The sequence below is a fragment of the Mesoplodon densirostris genome, chromosome 11, assembly GCF_025265405.1.
Source record: "Mesoplodon densirostris isolate mMesDen1 chromosome 11, mMesDen1 primary haplotype, whole genome shotgun sequence".
NCBI lineage: Eukaryota > Metazoa > Chordata > Mammalia > Artiodactyla > Ziphiidae > Mesoplodon > Mesoplodon densirostris.
This window is the reverse complement of record NC_082671.1, coordinates 38279098-38293600: the sequence shown is the minus strand read 5'-3', so window position 1 is coordinate 38293600 and position 14503 is coordinate 38279098. Positions and strand designations below refer to the sequence as shown.

The 14503-nt window shown below is 47.2% G+C and overlaps 1 protein-coding gene across 1 annotated transcript in view; it reads left to right on the top strand.

Annotated features, from left to right (window-relative positions):
• Window positions 1-14503, top strand: part of RASSF3 (Ras association domain family member 3) — a 76059-nt gene that overhangs the window by 50638 nt on the left and 10918 nt on the right. The gene's annotated exons all lie outside the window — the stretch shown is intronic.

The window sequence follows — 14503 nt, the reverse complement described above, 5'->3', positions numbered from 1 at the left end:
GCCCGCGCGCAGCAATGAAGACCCAAGGCTGCCAATAAATTAAAAATAAATAAATAAGTAAACATACATATATATATATATATATATATACCTGGGCCAGTGCTCCATTTCCTTAAATAAGCATCACACGTCACCCTGCCAGCCTGGGGCAGTTACCAATCCACCAGTTCTTTTTTTAAAAAATCTGGCTTGGAGCCTCAGACAACTTGGTGACTGGGGGATGGTTCTCAGCAGACTGGGACTTGGAGGTTGACTATTTTAATTTTGATGTTTTGGAAGGAAAAAAAAATTGCTTCTAAGGAAGAAAAGTCCTAAATTGAAAGAAATTCACATGTCACACGCACCCTAGAAAAACTTGCATCACATCAGAATTGATTTTATAGTCAGGAGTTGAAAGCGGCCTGTTTAACCTTGGGGAGCTAATGCCTTTCAAATCTAAATATTCTCATTTCTAGGACATTCTTTAAGTAGCTGTTTGAGAAGCCTTGTTTTGTCATGTGTTAGAGGAGTCTATGAAAAGTTCGGGGTGGAGGGGTGGTGTGTGTACATTAGTGGCCTAAGTGAAGGGATGGAAAGGTGAAACAGCCTTTGTGCAAGGGATCTGGCCCAGAACTTGTACGTTGTGATGGGATGTAGTCCCTGTCTTCGAGTTTCCTTAGATGTACTGGATGAACCAATTACCCATGCCCTCCGGGACACTGTTGTTTCAGGCGATGCCCCACCTGGGGACAAGGATGCAGCTCCAAGCAGGCGCATATCCTGTGTTGAATACTGTGCATTGACCCTACACTTTCAGTGTCTGCTATTTGCTTCCTGTCCAGGTCTTCAGTTGAGTGAAGTACACACAACTTTGATCCACATGTTTGTTTCACACCCCTAATGCCAGTATGTTCATTAAGTTAACTTCAGTTTCTCTTCCTTCTTCCAGTTCAGGTCTGCCTTTCACTTTATAGCCCACACCTCTCAGCTGAGCAGCACCCCAAAACTGGTGCCAGGGGCAAGGGGTGGGGGCAGGGCAGCCGGGCTGCCAAGGACGCCTAGTACTGAGGAAATGCGGGGCGGGAGGGCACTTCCTCCAGGCCTTGGGCTTCCTGTGCACGCCTGGAGGAAAACGGAGCTGGAGGGTGTGTGAGCCCTCCCCTTGTGCAAGTGACAGAAACATTCCTGCACAACAAAGAAAATATAAATTGCTTGTAAATTACCCCCCCCAACTGCCAATTAATGGCAATTCAATTTCCAGGGTAACTAGAATACAGCTTTTATTTATAAATTAGTCGACTAATAGGGTAATGTTTAAAAAGCTACTTTTCCTTTTGTCCTTGGCAATAGCAGTCTTTTTTTTTTTTTTTTTTTTTTTTTAATAGCTAGGGAAGCCTTCTTTATTTTCCAGACAGCAGTGCCTTATTGTCACCTGGGAGATCTCTAGTTTGCTCTCTCTAGCAACTTCCATATGTTGACCTCTGTAAGTGCGTTTGGCTGCCGACGTTAGCTTTCTGACTTTGGTGCCTCTGTTCTCAATGTCAGAGTTGTTTCCCTGAGGGTGGCTCGACCGTCAGGGGCAGTCGGCACATCAAAGTGTGTTCAGTTACTCTGGCAGAAGGCTTGCACTGCTTTTGTTGACTTTTGTTTCCAAGGCTGTTTTTTAATTTAATTTTTTTTTAATACATGAAAGTCTTTTTCTCCCACCCTACTAGATTTTACTTCCCACTCCCTCCCCAGTTAACAATCATACAGACCAGAGAAGTTTTTGAAAATTTTGTAAAAGTTTTTACAGAAAGAAAAAAAAAGCTTCAAATCTTACCAATCAGGCATAAACTCTCTTAACATTTTGGAATATTTCCTCTTAGTCTTGAGGCACAGTTTGTTATACTGGATGTGCAGTTTTCCCTCTGATTTTTTTCCCCCCATTAAAATCTCTCTTTAGGCTTCATGTTAACAGCTCCTGTATGGTCCCTCTTAAGGTGTGTCAAAGTATTTAGCCATTTCCTTAACGTTGGGCATATAGTTTGTGATTTTTAAACTAGTCCTCTGAGGACCTGGCCAGTTGACCAAGTCCCTAGTAAATTGCTAGTTGTGTTTAGTACCTCAGCCTCCAAAACTCAGGTTGAATACTGTGTATCAAACAGCTAAGCCTCCAGAAGCCAGTGATGCACAAAACCGAGGGTCTCCCCACGCACTTTCACTGCCTTTGTCCATGGTCCTTCTCTCCTCTTTCTCCTTTCTTGGCTGAATTGGCTTTGCATCAGACAGACCTGCTGTGAACCTCAGCCCCTACACTAACTGCACGTTCTTGGGCCCATGAATTCTTCTAAACCTCCATTTTCCTATTTGCAAAATAGGGATAAGAGTGATTCCCCATCCCAAGTTATTTAAAGAATTGTGAGTCAGGTGTGCAGGGTGTGGTGCGGTATCTGGACCTGGGGGATGCAGCTGCTTCCACCCCCCTGCTGCGCAGCCCCTTCCAGGGATTTGGCTTGGCTAATTCTGCCCGTCCAGTTTTGGAAGAAGAGCAGAAAGGAAAGGGAAGCAGAATGGGGGAGGTGTATTGAGAAGAGTGTGAAGTTCTCAAAGTGTTGGTTTCGGCCGCCTGAACCCTCCAGGGCAGGACGTCTGGGCCAGGATTGAGCCCCCTGGCTGGGGTCAGTGAGGTGGGAGGCGTGGCCCGGCGGGGTCACCTGGCGGGGCGGGGGTCTGCCTCCCTAGTCTCTCTTCTGGCCTGTCTGTGGGTGTCACCTGACTCACCCCCCCACCCCAGCCTCTGCCTCTGCCTCTCTGACGGAAGACTCCGCCGAAAGTCTTCTCCTGAAGTCTTCCGTGTTTCTCACCCCATCCACAGCGAAGCAGGAGGGCAAGAAGGGATTTCTGTAGAAAAGAGTATCTTTAGCAATTACTTGTGTGAGGCTCTTCAAGGCACCGATCCCCCTGATTTCTGTATGAATTGCTCTAACTTACCTTTTAATTACTCCAGAGTCTTGTCACCTCCTTGGTAGGAAGGAGGAAGGTGATTCCTCAGATAAAACCCACACCCGGGACAGCTGAGGTAGACCTGAATCTGTAAATGTTCTTCGTGTGCCCATTTTCTGCACAGATCATTGTCCTTCGGAGAGTGGAGCGCGTCATGTATTGCCTACGAAGAATACATGGGTAGAGAAGAATGAGTCCTCGTACACTTGGTACTTCAGCCATGCCTTTTAGGGCTACGAACAGACTTAATCAGAAGAGCCATCTTGAGTGCAGTGGAGTGCGGTGGGGAGGAGAATTCAGGACGAGGCTGTGGATTGAATTAATGGGAGCAAGAGTGATACAAAACAGCTTAACTCCTCATGGGCCCCTTCAGACTTTCACCTTTGTCTATTAAAAAAACCGTTCATGGTCTGGACATGTGGCTTGGAAGGGCTGCCGATTCTCTCCCTACTCCTGTGGTGCTATCTCGGCACCTCAGTTGGTATGAGAGCGAGCTGTACAGGTGTGTTTGGACTAGTGCATTAGTAGGGCTGCACTGAGTAAGAATTGAAGATTTACAAATCCAGGCCTTAGAGGAGCTGGATGTGATTGTCTCCTTGGACATTGTCAACCTGAACACGTTGTTGTCATCTACGTTTTTAAACTCTGTGTCACCTGAAAATCTAAGTTGCTTTTTTTTTTTTTTTTTTTTTTTGCGGTACACGAGCCTCTCACTGCTGTGGCCTCTCCCGCTGCGGAGCACAGGCTCCGGACGCGCAGGCCCAGCGGCCATGGCTCATGGGCCCAGCCGCTCCGCGGCATGTGGGATCCTCCCGGGCGGGGGCACGAACCTGTGTCCCTGCATCAGCAGGCGGACTCTCAACCACTGCGCCACCAGGGAAGCCCCTAAGTTGCTTTTAAATCTCCTTTTATTCTGTGGTGGCAACTTTTTTAAAAAAAATAATTAATTTATTTATTTTTGGCTGCGTTGGTTCTTTGTCGCTGTGCGGGGGCGAGTGGGGTCTACTCTTTGTTGTGGTGCGCGGGCTTCTCACTGCGGTGGCTTCTCGTTGCGGAGCACGGGCTCTAGACACACGGGCTTCGGTAGTTGTGGCACACGGGCCCAGTAGTTGTGGCTCGTGGGCTCTAGAGCGCAGGCTCAGTAGTTGTGACTCACGGGCTCAGTTGCTCCACGGCATGTTGGATCTTCCTGGACCAGGGCTCGAACCCGTGTGCCCTGCATTGGCAGGCGGATGCTTAACCACTGCACCACCAGGGAAGTCCTGTGGTGGCAACTTAGACTTCAGACTCCGTATTATAATTGGCAAGGAAGAAGACACCAAGCTTTCTTCTGATAGATTTTCTTGGAGTGCTGGTCTACAGACATTTCTTACTTGCTTGAGTCTCTCCGTCCTCTGTTCAGATTCGGTTGCAGCTGGCAGGGGGATGACTCCGTTGGTCTGCAAGCCTCTGCGCTTCATTCTCGGATCCCTGCTGTCGTGGAGCTGGAGCTTGCTGAGTCTCCCAGATGGGCTCCACCCGCCTCCTCGCTGGCTGCTACAGTGTTCCTTCATACTTCCTGTCTGGCTTCCTTCCAGATGAGCCTGCTCACTTCCTTTCTCTGGAACCTCCCCTTATTGCCAAGGTCCCAAGGTTTCACCAGGGATGTGGTGGTCACCAGACCTGACCTCCAAACCCTGACCTTTGAGCGAGCCTCTCTTGTCCCTGGGGTGACCTGAATTAGGGAGCTGTGGCTCGTAATTGCTGCCAAAGGAAATGGACGGCTGCTGGGTGACCCGCAGAGCCTTGAGCAGTGACAGGTCTTAATCTAAAATTTAGGGCGGGCGTTATGTCACCGCTTGACATTGTAGTGCCAGTCTCCCTTCCCTCCTGGGAATACATCTCTTATATGTATTTTTCCCATTAATTTTCCTACTGCCCAGTGGACTTCGTAAGGACTTGATTAGGGTGGTGTTGTAGATGGTACAGAATCTTAGAAAACTTACTGCTGAAAGGGACTATTATCCAATGCTCTCTTAATAGTCAAGGAAACTGAGTTTTTGAGGCCATGCCTTCCTTTGGAAACCTGAGTCTCTTCTTACCGACATCTCAGAGAGGGGGGCCAGAGGGGGCCGGGGGCAGAGGGGCAGGGGCAGGAGTTCTGGCTCACCTCAGGCCACATTCTTTTTCTAATTATCCAGCGGCATTTGGATGTGCTTGGCTCTGAGGCCTTTCATAATCTTTCCTTTCTTTGTTGCCTAGAATTTAAAGAAACTTAAGCCAGTTGTGAAATGTATCACCTTTCAGAAATGAATAGCATCTTAATTGACTCCCTTTGAAAACATGTCAAACTGGGATTTTTAAGTCTGAGTGTAATCTGGTATGCCTTGAGGTTGGGACCTCCAGCTGGGGGCACGCTGGGGAGACTGGTCCACCTCCAAGTTTGTTTTCTGGCTCCAAACAAATGAGTGGCTGTTTGACGATTGGCACGCGACCCGGTTTTAAAAGTACAACCATATAGGGTATGGCAGACTGGTAACTGGGGGGTTTACAAAGTGAGGTCATGGAAGGCCCAGATGAAACGCTTTTAATGTGTATCACAACTGCAATTAATCTTATTAACATGCTGGGCCTGGGCCGGCTCTCCTGCCCTGGGTGTGCGGGGGTATTCGAGGGGCATGCTTTGAAGGACTCTCTTCTTTGATGGTGCAGATGGATAGCAGAAGCGTATCAGACTTTGTATCTGGTACCATAAAGGCCTTTTGTGTGCCCGTGCAGATGCATTCAGTTTTGAGAAGCAAACAAAACGATGCAGATCGATAAGATATACAAAAGGGGACGGGTTTTAAATGCAGTCTTGTAGCTGTGGGCTCTGGGACCAGACAGTATCAGGTGAAAAGGGATAGAGCTCCCTCCTAGGTTCCCAGCATCCAGCTCGTTCCAATTCTGGGAGTGAAAGATTTTAAAAGAACATGACTTGTTGGGTGGCAAGAGTAAACACAGGAAACAGCAAACCGTAAAAGGCGCTGCGATGCTAAATCTGAATTGATGGGGTAGTGCAGGGGTTCCTGAGGCTGCGGTGGTTAGGATGGCTTCCTGGGTGGGGCCACAAGGTGAGGGGGGCTGGTGGGGGGGCAGCACATGGTACTCTTGGGGGAGAGATAAGTGGGCTGAGTGGTAGGGCGGTGCAGTGGTAGGGGTAAGGCTGGGAGAATTTAAAGGCAGTAGATGGCACACTTTGATCTTTCCATCTCTCTCTTTCACAAGTGCACGTAAGAGAAGGCTAGTACAGTATTGCGTCCTTATAAGGCTGCTGCCCAGTTGTTTTTGCGGCCCATTTTTTTTTTTAGAAGTCCTCTAAAATACCCATCTAGACTCCCTTCTGCCGTTCTCTTTGTTATTGTTTAACAAGTAGCCTTGCGGACAAAGAGGTTGTTTAAAATTGTTGGGTTCAACAGAGGTGGTTTGGTATGCTAATATATTCTTAATGAATACAGAATCTACTCACTAAGTGAATAATTGATGAGAAAAGAAATATCTGTACCTATATAATGTACCCATTTGCTCATAATTAATTAATGTCACACTTAAAACATTATTAAAGGTCTGTTCTCTTCAGGTTTCCTTGCTGTGTGCACCCTATGCGGGTTTCTCACCTGCAGGATTTCTCAGAGCCTTTAGCATTCTAAAGTGCATTGGGAATCAGTGCAGTGGGAGGTAGTGGAGGAGAAGGGGGGCAGCCCTTTCTGTCCACAGGACATCTTGGAGGATTAGCGTCCATGGGGCACCCTGCTGTTGACAGTGCTGTGTGCATTGCCCTTGCCCTCTTAGCTGCCCTCCATTTGTCCATTTACTTTTCCCACCCCAAGATAACAGTGATGCATATCTTTTTTTTTTTTTTTTTTTTTTTTTCTTTTTGCGGTATGCGGGCCTCTCACTGTTGTGGCCTCTCCCGTTGCGGAGCACAGGCTCCGGATGCGCAGGCCCAGCGGCCATGGCTCACGGGCCCAGCCGCTCCGCGGCACATGGGATCCTCCCAGACCGGGGCACGAACCCGTGTCCCCTGCATCGGCAGGCGGACTCTCAACCACTGCGCCACCAGGGAGGCCCGAGTGATGCATATCTTGAACCCAGGAGGGTGAGGGGGCTGTCACATCCCTCCCTTCCTTTTTCTTTGCTATTGGAGCAGCGAACATCTTAGATGGCTGCATAGAAGAGTTGCCTACAAGCTAAATTCGGGCAAGATGAGTCCCCGAATCCTCATATAAATGGAAATAGAGTCCTAGCTCTATATCCTGCCATTTAAAAAAAAAAAAAAAAAGAAAGAAAGAAAGAAAGACAAAATCTTCCCGTGTGTCAGGGGGAACAACCTGAGAGTGGCCAGGATGAATCAGCATGCCGTGGCCGGACACCAAGATAAGCGTGACTCTAGACGTGGCACTCGTCCTGCGATCAGCCCTGGTGCGGTGAGAACACAGCAGCCAGCAGCAAGCTGTTCTTTTAAGGTCAAGAACAGCAACACCCAACACCCCAGAAACAAGTGTTCTGGTTCCTTCCTTCAGGAATAGACTCTTCCTTGCTCTAGAGCAGTTGTCTTTTTACTGTAACATATTATTTTACTTTGCTTTATGGCTTTTCCTTCCTAGTTGTTCATTGACACCTGTGCACATTACTGTACAGCTTCACACTGTCCACTGGAGTCCCACAAGCTGCATGGGGCTATGTACACTTAAAGTATTTAAAATGAAATAAAATTTAAAACTCAGTTCCTCATTTCCAATGTTCAGATACCATGTATGGCTGGTAAGTTCTTTTTTGGACAGGGTAGATATAGAATGTTTCCATCATTGCAGATAATGCTGGTGGATGGCACTGATGTATATCAGCCATACCGACCCTTGTCTGGGAAAACTTTTCTGGGTCCCCTCAGCACCTCTGGCTACTTTTTTTAAAGTTGTTTTTGTTGTTGTTTTGTTCTGCTTTAGCATTTTAATGTGCTTCTGATTTTTTTTTTTTTTGGCTGCTCCTTGCGGCATGTGGAACTTCCTGGACCAGGGATCGACCCTACGCCCCCTGTAGTGGAAGCATGGAGTCTTAACCACTGGACCACCAAGGAAGTCCACTTCTGCCTACTTTAACATCTTAGAGGTTGTGGTACCACAAGTGAGGAATGTCTGACAGACATCAACTGTAAATACGAAGCTGTCTCCCGTGGCCTTTCTTGGCACACATTCATCAGGGTTGAGCAAGACATGTGCCCAGCCTAAAAGACCCTCTTGGGGCTTTGCAAGCTTAGCTCTGTGTGACAGCCCTTCCTGTATTCATCACAGGGTTTCCACTTTGCACACCTAAAGGACATCTCAGGACAGTGTTTTCCTGCTAATCACACTTTAAAATCTAGTTCAGGAGCATCTAACCTGACTTGCTGAAAGTTTCTTTTGAGCCCCCCAAACGGCTTGCTCACTAGTTCCTGAAAATCACTGTTGCATACTGTGCTTATGTGCAAACCTGCTTTGATTTGCTTGTAGGTCCCTCCCTGATTGCAGTAGAAGGATCTCTCCCAGAAGAGATTTTTCTGTTTCGTTTAGGTACACGATACTTGGTTTGATGTCTTTGTTGGAACAGAGCCTGGAAGACAGACATGTGAAGGAGTCATTACCTAGACTCCATTCCGTTTGAGCTATCCCTGAATTCCATTTGCAGCAGGGCTGACTGGTCCAGGGAAGTGTGGTCTTAAGGATGAAAGGTGCTTGGTGTTTTATTCCATACACAATAAAAGGCTGGCATTTGTTCTATCTGTAATTGCACTGGGTACCCCAGTCTATTTGGGACATGAGTAGGTGACTGCCTGTTTCTACAACTGGAGAGAAGATGAAAAGTAGGAATTCATGAATTTGGAATGGAGCCTCACTTAGAGAAGGCCCCTGTTGACTTGGTAAGTTCACCCTTCTCCACTGACACAGGCTGGACCCCAAACCTGGCCAGGAGTCAGAGCTGCTCCCCATGAGAGCGGCAGGACCCACCAGTGGGGAGGTGATGACATTCTTATTGTCTGTCATGCCCCTGTCACGGGCACAGTGCATGTATTGTCCTCCACTCAGTCAAGGAATCTATGCTATTTGCATTTTTAAAAAAGGGTCACTAGTTTTATTTTTTAAAGAGGTCTATAATGCAAACAAAACAACCCCACACATGCCAGGGGGTGGGGCAGAGAGTAAGACAAACTTGACTAGACTGTGAGCCAAGAAAAGGCAGAAAGGCAGGGACCACGGTGGTCTCTCCCGGCTTTAAGTGCTTGGTACAGAGATGGGCACCATTAGGCAGGCAATAAATAGTTGTTGATAATAAATGAGTTATATTTTCATAACAGTTCTATAAAGTCCATATTGCTTTTCACATTCTAAAGAGATAAGAAAACCGGGACTCAGAGAGGTTAAATAACTTGCCTATGGTCACACAGCCAGAACGTGGCAGAGCTGTGATTCAGACCTAAGTATGCCCAAGCGGTAGACCACAGAACCTTCACCAGCCTCAAACAGAGGGAGCAGCAGGGCCATATTCACCTTCTCGCTCTCCCTCTTTCTCTCGCACATAGTTACTCTCAGATGCTTTATATTTGTTAGGTTTATTTTTATTGTTGCTTTTTTTTTTTTTTTTTGCGGTACACAGTCCTCTCACTGTTGTGGCCTCTCCCGTTGCGGAGCACAGGCTCCGGACGCGCAGGCTCAGCGGCCATGGCTCACGGGCCCAGCCGCTCCGCTGCATGTGGGATCTTCCTGGACCGGGACACGAACCCATGTCCCCTGCATCGGCTGGCGAACTCTCAACCACTGCGCCACCAGGAAAGCCCTATTGTTGCTTTTTTTTTTTTTTTTTTGGCAGTACGCGGGCCTCTCACTATTGTGGCCTCTCCCGTTGCGGAGCACAGGCTCCGGACGCGCAGGCTCAGCGGCCATGGCTCACGGGCCCAGCCGCTCCGCTGCATGTGGGATCTTCCTGGACCGGGGCACGAACCCGTGTCCCCTGCATCGGCAGGCGGACTCTCAACCACTGCGCCACCAGGGAAGCCCTATTGTTGCATTTTTAACTTAAATTATTTTATATAGTCCTGTCTGTCAATTATATCTCAATAAAACTGGAAGGAAAAACTTTTAATTTTGATATTATTTCAAAATTACAGAAAAGTTAGCAAGAAGGGTATAAACAGTGTCCAGACCCTTTGTCCAAGTTTGTAGGGGTCTGTATATTCTTGGACAGTCTTGATTCACAATCTGCTCTAGCCTAGGGCGGGGCCACAGTGCTTGGGATTCCTGTGTGTCTGCGAGGTAGGGCGTGTCCTTTATGAAAGGTCACCGGTGTAAATACAGTGATGTGACCCCACCCAGGAACTGAGGCAAACCCGAGAGCAGCCGTCCAGGGCTTGCTTGCTAGATGTAAACATGAGAGAAGAGTCTAGGGTTTATAATTTTGCATGGAAGAACTCTCCCTCTGAGAAACTGGAGGGTTTGGGGAATGTAAAAGAAAAGTGGCTTATAAAAAAAAGATGACCTGTGACTTCCCAAACAAACACTCCCAGCCGTGGCATCATACCCTCCTCGGCTGCCAAGAACAATAATGGGTGCATTCACAGACTCACGCGCCCGTGCCATTTCCTCTCCTCGCCATACAATTAAAGGTGAACGTCTGTGCTCCGCTGTCTCTGTTCCATGCCCACCACACGGGTTTTTTTTTAACCCTCTGCTTCTTGATTTCACTTCTGTACGCATTGTACCTACTTCCTCCCTTCTGGGTTCCGTCCTGCGAAGATAGCCGTATTCCCAAAGGCACTGTGTTTGGAGGACAGGCAGGATTCTTCCCTGTGTGAGAGGAAGAGGTGGGGGGTGGGTCTCTCTCTCTCTTTTTTTTTTTTTGCGTTACGCGGGCCTCTCACTGCTGTGGCCTCTCCCGTCACGGAGCACAGGCTCTGGATGCGCAGGCCCAGCGGCCATGGCTCACGGGCCCAGCCGCTCCGCGGCATGTGGGATCTTCCCAGACCGGGGCACGAACCCGTGTCCCCTGCATCAGCAGGCGGACTCTCAACCAACCACTGCGCCACCAGGGAAGCCCGGGGGGTCTCTTTTAAAGTGGCAAACAATCCAGACGTTTTCCAGATCAGGAGACTTTCTCCAGTCCTGACACTAAAAGAAACCAGTGTCCTCCGCTCCAGGGCCTGAGCTTGAGACTCCTGTGCCTTTCCCTCTGCTGCCAGACTCCTTCACTCAGAGGAACTGTGCTTAGTTATCTTGGAAGCCTTTTTTCTTTGACATTCCTCACTCATACTCCACCTGTGCTGGACAGGAAGTGCTATGAGGGAGGAGGTGGTGTCTGACATCCCCACGCAGAGCAAGGCCTGGCACACAGCCTCTGCTCAGCAAATATTTGCTGAATGAATAGAGGCCTTGATCTGTGGCCTTGGTGTACAGTTGGTGCCTCAGTTGACTTAAATACACAAGATCACAGTGACTTCCTTGGCGGTCCAGTGGTTAGGAGTCTGCTCTCCCACTGTAGGGGGCACGGGTTCGATCCTTGGTTGGGGAACTAAAATCCCACAAGCTGCGGGGTGCGGTAAAAACAAACAAAAACAAGACCACAGAAGAGAGTGTAGATCTTAGAAGTTCTCATCACAAGAAAAAAAAATTATGTATGGTGATGAGTGTTAACTTACTGTGGTGATCGTTCTTATATACATATAAAATTATGCTGTACACCTGAAACAAATACAATGTTATATGTAATTATATCTCAATTGAAAAAAGAAGACAACTAATTTCTCATCAGAAATAATGCAAGCGACTCTTTTCCTGTTATTATGACTCAAGGCCAAAAAAAAATACAGTGGTGATTGTTTTCTAATGTATAAGAATATTGAATCATTATGTTGTATACCCGAAACTAATATAATATTGTAAGTCAATTATACTTGGATGAAAAGAAATACAGGATCATAGCCCTTTAGGTTTTAGCTGCTTCTCTGGGATTTGCTTTCCAGTTGATCTCACTTTTAATAGTGAGATTTTAGCTTTGGAAGGGATCTTTGGGTCCACCTGTTTTCTGTCGTTGCTTCCTACAGTTTCCTGGGGTTTAATCTCTGATGAAGACAGCAGAGTGGTTATACAAGCATGTCTCAGTTATCTGTATTTGGATGACCCAGAGCAAGTTTCTCTTGCCAGACTGGCTTGCTCCTTTGACTTTGCTCAAGCTTCTGGGAAGGCTGACTTGAGGAGGCCTCAGGGTGGATGCTAAGTCCAGTAGCATCAGCAAAACCTGTGATTAAGAACTCACCAAAATGGGGCAGTTCCCTGGTGGTCTCATGGTTAGGATTTGGCGCTTTCACCGCTGTGGCCCAGGTTCAGTCCCTGATCGTGGAACTGAGATCCTGAAAGCCTTGTGGCGTGGCCAAAAGAAAAAAAAAGGGGCAAATAAATTGAACAGACATTTAAAAATGAAAAACAAAAAACTGACCAAGATAACTTGACCACCCTGCCCTTTGCTCTTAATCACTCCCATCACCCCTTCTCCGTCTCTTCATTCTTAGACTTCTTCCTTCTTCTTTAAGTAGTAAGCCCCTAGGGTGTATCTATGCTACAATATTCATGTAATTTGCTGTTGTATATATTTTTAATGGTGAGCCTTTGGTTTCCTCGATTACTTGAGTGGAATCATCTTGTCCCATTGGTCACACTGGGGAAGCAAATCTCTGCAAGCAGGAAGCACCTTGGAGATGTCTACTCCAGTCCCTTTATTTGATAGGAAACAAGGGAGGAGATGCAGACAGGTTAGTAGCCCAGGGCACAGGATTAGTCAGTGATAGACCCAGACTAGGCCCAGGTCTGGCTGGAATGCGGCACTTTCCCAGCACCCTTTGCCCTGCCATCATCACATCCCACCCCCATGAAATGGAAAATCTCTTATTGTATACTTTTTTTGGTCTTAAAAAATTTTTTTTGTTTTATAATTATTTTCTTTTTTTAAATTGAAATGTAGTTGATTTACTATGTTTCAGGTGTACAGCAAAGTGATTCGGTTTTATATATATATATATCTATAGATACATCTATAGATATATATATTTTTAAATTTATTTTCCTTTTTTTTTGGCTGCATCGGGTCTTAGTTGCGGGACACGGGATCTTTGTTGAGCCTTGTGGGATCTTTTCGTTACGGCACACGATCTGCTTGGGCTTCTCTCTAGTTGTGGTGTGCGGGTTTTCTCTGGTTGTGGTGCACAGGCTCCAGCGTGCATGGGCTCTGTGGGTTGCAGCATGTGGGCTCTCTCATTGAGGCGCGTGGGTTTAGTTACCCCACGGCATGTGGGATCTTAGTTCCCCGACCTGGGATCGAACCCGCGTCCCCTGCATTGGAAGGCGGATTCTTTACCACTGGACCACCAGGGAAGTCCCCAGATACATATATTCTTTTTCAGGTTCTTTTCCATTATAAATTGTTAGAAGCTATTGAATATAGTTCCCTGTGCTATACAGTAGGTCCTTGTTGTTTATCTATTTTATATATAGTAGTGTGTATCTCTTAATCCCAAATTCCTAATTTATCCCTCCCCCCTCTTACTGTATACTTTTTAGGATATGCTTTGAAGAGTCTTTGGACAGTTCATAGTGAAAAATGAATGTTGAAACAGAGACTGTCTCATTTTCTACTTTAGCTATGGCCTGTAGCTGCCTAATTGTGGATTGGAAGGGTCAGGGCCAGCAGAGAAATGTGAGAGACACGTTGGAAATAGTCATGGAAGCTTCTGAAAAGTTATTTTAATCTACGGCTTTTTCTCCCCCTAACCACTGACACCAAAAATAAGACTGCATTGGTTTTTTTTTTCTTTTTTCTTTTTTTTTTTTTTTTTTTGTTGAGGTACATGGGCCTCTCACTGTTGTGGCCTCTCCCGTTGCGGAGCACAGGCTCTGGACTTGCAGGCTCACCGGCCATGGCTCACAGGCCCAGCCTCTCTGCGGCATGTGGGATCTTCCCGGACCGGGGCACGAACCTGTATCCCCTGCATCGGCAGGTGGACTCTCAACCACTGCGCCACCAGGGAAGCCCTGCACTGGGGTTTTACATTGGTAGATAGAATGCTCCCAAGGGACTTCGAGGCTTGCTCCTGAAGCTGGGCCGTGACCATGCCGTCCCCCCAACACTGACCCCTCAGCCCACACTAGGACAGGTCTGGAATCGAAAAGTTACTGAGATGACTTGTAGTCAGCACACCCCTTTCGGGGTCTCCAATCCAGGAACTTGAGACCTGAATGGATTTTATACCCTTAAAGCTCTCCTGCAGTTTCTGTTGTGGCCGTTCCATGTGTATCTATCACAGTAGCTCACAGTGCGTAGGTGGGAGCAAACACCTGCTTGGATAACTTCCAGCTGTGAGGTTGGGGTGATTATCTGGCTGGAGAAGAGGTTGGGGGAGAAATCATCCGATCTTACTGTTCTTCCTCTCTGTCCTGAAGATTGTTAGGACCCTTCATCTTTTTTGAGTTGCTTCTCAGGTTTGAATCTGATTATGCAGGCC